The sequence below is a fragment of the Mustela lutreola genome, chromosome 1 (genome assembly GCF_030435805.1).
Source record: "Mustela lutreola isolate mMusLut2 chromosome 1, mMusLut2.pri, whole genome shotgun sequence".
Taxonomy (NCBI): Eukaryota; Metazoa; Chordata; class Mammalia; order Carnivora; family Mustelidae; genus Mustela; species Mustela lutreola.
This window is the reverse complement of record NC_081290.1, coordinates 33,025,958-33,030,062: the sequence shown is the minus strand read 5'-3', so window position 1 is coordinate 33,030,062 and position 4,105 is coordinate 33,025,958.

Here is a 4,105-nt window from a genome sequence, read left to right as displayed (position 1 = left end):
CCTACAAAGGTTGTTAAACAATTTTTGTCATGCATGGATTTAAAGGGGGGGAACTTGAAGGGAATGTTTTAAAATGTGGGTGATGTGATTATGGGTTATTTAAATTAAATTTTCTTCTCTATCCTTCTCAATAAGCATGTTCTCTTTTATAATATGAGAGGAAGTGGATTTTGTTTGTATGTGTGTGGGTGATTTTTGTTTGTTTTTTTTTTTAAAAGAATTTATTTATTTTACCAACAGAGATCACAAGTAGGCAGAAAGGCAGGCAGAGAGACAGGGTGGGGGAGGCAGGCTCCCCGCTAAGCAGAGAGCCCGATGCGGGGCTCGATCCCAGGACCCTGGGATCATGACCTGAGCTGAAGGCAGAGGCTTTAACCCACTGAGCCACCCAGGAGCCCTGTTTGTTTTTTTAAGGTTAGCTGTCTCTTCCAGGGCAGTTTTATTCTATCTAGTGCAGATAAGTTTTATTTCGAGTAGTAATGATTTTTTTTTTTTTATTGTTGTTGTTGTTTCTACTTCATTTTACTCCCTGAAATTCCTCCACGAAAGACCTGGACAGCTATGAGGGAGATAAATGAATGACCCAGAGTACAGCTCCAGCCAACATCTCCTCAGAGAGGGGAATGGAAGGAACTTTGGACAGGAGTCTAAAGGGTGAGTTCTAGTCTGCTGTCACCAAACATTGAGTGCCTCAGTCTCCTTGAGTGGTCTGCTGCCTCTTCCAAGGCTAACCTTCAGTGACTCTTTGATGTCTTCTGGAAGTCACTGGGGAAATAGGGCGACAATTAACCTGCAGCTTACTTTGCTGGATTCTAATAATTTCATTACTGAAGATCCTGGTGGTTCGAACTCCGTATGAGAATGGCTCGCTCGGGGCGCCTGGGTGGCTCAGTGGGTTAAGCCACTGCCTTCGGCTCAGGTCATGGTCTCAGGGTTCTGGGATCGAGTCCCGCATCAGGCTCTCTGCTCAGCGGGGAGCCTGCTTCCCTCTCTTTCTCTCTGCCTGCCTCTCTACCTACTTGTGATCTCTGTCAAATAAATAAAGAAATAATTTAAAAAAAAAAAAAAAAAAAGAGAATGGCTCGCTCTACTTCTAAGGGCAGAAAGCTCCAGCAGGGGCGATCTGACAGGAGTTCGTGGACTTGGCCGTGGGAGCCATATATTTGAGGCAGAGAAGGGCATGGATGGGAGATGGGGGAAGGGAGACAGTCTAGCACTTACTGGCCAAGGCGTAGAGGCAGAAACAAGCCCATCACGGGCGGATGATGAATGGGAGACAAAAAGGCAAAACCACCAAAAGGCAGCTTGAAATGTTTCCAGCTGTGGAAAGCACCAAATCTTGGGTGTCTATCTTCTCATTCATGGTGCCCTGCAGTAGCCACCCAGTAACACCAGCCATATATTCTGTGACAGTTAACTAATCACTTCTGTTTTTCTTTAATTTAGCTGTAAGTTTAAAGTAAATATTGATATTTTCTAAGATATAAAACCAGTCACTCGTCACAATGCATTTCAACAAAACCAAACAGTTTGGTGCGCTACATTTACAGAGGTTTCTCCTAATTGGATAAAATGATGCGGTCTGTGCTTTTTCATTTGCCTGATTAATTACTGCTCTGAAACCCTTGAAAACAGACATGGGCTGTAAGTGGTATCTGTTGTTTAATCGAGGACAGATGTTTTGGGGCCTAGAGAGTTACTCTTAAGTGAAGTGGGTCATTGAACTGTAAGTTTTAAAAGTGACTATCCTGTGCCAGCCAAAGAAAAAAAAAGCAATTTTTACCAATATTCAAACTAGGGTCATTGTAATTTTGGTTTGTCCTGAATCCACCAGCATCAAGAAGGGACACCTTCTTGATGCTGGCATCACCATCCACCCAAGGGTCTAGGGTTTCCCACCACTTTTTCTTGCCTGGGCTTCCCTCCCTGGTCCCTGTTGCATCCAAGTTCTGTGGTCAAGTTCACCTCCTAAGTATGTCTCCAGCTGTTTCCTTTGTCTATTTCTACCATCATGGCCTGAGTTAAAGCAACTGTATCAGTTGAGCCTGGGAGGAAACTAAATTTGCCCCAGATGGTTCGAATAAAGACTTTAATAGGAAGACCATGCTGGGCGTGTGGTCAAGGCTGGGAGAACAAGGCTGTGCTCTCTGAGGTGCTCAGAGAGCAGGGATGCTGGTATGCGAGTACCACTCCTCGGCTGCGGACGGTGGAGGACCTTTGTTCCCAAAGCCTGAGAGAGAGAGTGAGAGAAAGAGAGAGAGAAAGAGAGTGAGGGAGGAGGCTGCCGAGTCAGGGAGGGGATGCAGCTGAGAGCCGGGCTGTGGAACGCCATGATGGGTGGTGGGGACGTAAGTACTTCTTCCTTTCTCCCCTCCTGTCCTCCAGCTTCCGGTTACACCTCCTCTTGGCCAAACCCAGCTAAAGCCCAGTGGGGAGGGAGCCCCAGAGAAGCAGCTGTCAGGGGCCAGCCTTCTCTGTGCAAAGCAGGGCAGAGACAGGTGCAGAGTGCGGAGCCAGAGGCTCGGTGCAGTGGCCAGAGCCCCACACTGGCGCTCCTGCACAACAGCATCTTCAAGGGGCCCCGGCTTCCAGGTTTCTTTCCCTCTCCTAATCGTTCCCCAGCATGGGGCAAGAATGTCCCGCCCTTGAGGCCATCACGTGACTCCTCTGGCTCTCCGAGTAGCATTGAACCTCCTCACTACGGTGCCAATGCCAGTGCCGGTGCCCCGGCGGACGGTTTGTGCCTCCCCCCAGTCAAATACTGAGGACTGTCCCCAGTGATGGTGATGAGAAGTGGGCCCCTGGGAGGTGATCAGAGCTGGGGGTGGGGGGGAGGCTCAGGCCAGGGCTCAGTGTCTCTGTCACAAAGCTCCCTCTTCCTCTTGTGTGTGTCCCCTTGACTCTCACACCATCACCACACCCGCCACTTGTGACACCAGATGCATGTTTCCCCCACACCCAACAGTTCTGCGGCACCAGCTGGCTGTCCTACAGTTTGGCTCAATTCTGATGCCAGCTACCCTGAGGCAGCATTGGTTCCCACAGGTTAAGGGTTCAGTCTTAAGGGACTGCCCCTCTCCCCCTCCCTTGCCCCCCAGACCCCAGTAGTCAGCCCAGGTTGTTAACTGCACTTCTGACCAGCTCGCTGTAAATCAAGGCTCCCATGACCCCCTCCTTCCTTGGGTCTGATTGATTTGCTGGAGTAGCTCCCAGAGCTCCCAGAAACATTTTCCTTATTAGATCACTGGTTTGGTATGAACGGCTGTAACACTGGGACAGACAGATACAAGAGCCGGGTAAGCTTTGTGGGAGAGGTCACAGATCCCCCCTGCTTTTGCCCGAGCTCATCACTCTCTGAAGCTCCAGGTCTCAGGCCGCACAGAAGCTCCCCAAACCCTGTCCTTGGGTTTTTATGGAGGTTTCATTACCTAGGCACAACTGGGTAAGGCATTGGCTATTGGTGATTGAATCCAATCTCTGACCCCTCTTTTCTCGCCCGGAGCTTGGGGTAGGACTGAAAGTTCCAACTCTCTAACCACATGGTTGGTTCCCCTGGTGACCAGCCCCCACCTTTAGGTTATGCAGGGATTTTTCAAAGGTCATCTCATAAGGAAAGACACCTCTGTGACTTTGTTACTTAGGAAATTCCAAGATTTTCCCCAACTCCGTGCCAGGACCTGGATGAGGACAAATACATATTTCTTCTTATTAATCAGAGTATCAAAATGTCCTCTGACATTTTGGAGGCCTCTGAGAGTTTGCTGTCTCTTTCTACCACGTGAGGACACAGTGAGAAGACAGTCTTCCATGAACTAGGAAGCAGGCTTTCACCAGGCCGCGAATCTGCTGCCACCTTGATCTTGGACTTAGCTTCCATGATTGTAAGAAATAAATTCCTGTTGTTTATAACCCAGCGTGCAGTATTCTGTTAGAGCGGCCTGAATGGATTAACACACACATACAATGTCCTCTGAGACAGAATTTTATTTTCTCCCCAACCCCCTCTCACTGTATGCAGTTCTGAGGCCATGAACTATTCTCTCTCAATACCCAGCCTTTGTCTACACAGCTCTCTCCGATGATACTCTTTGATTCCATTGTGCCT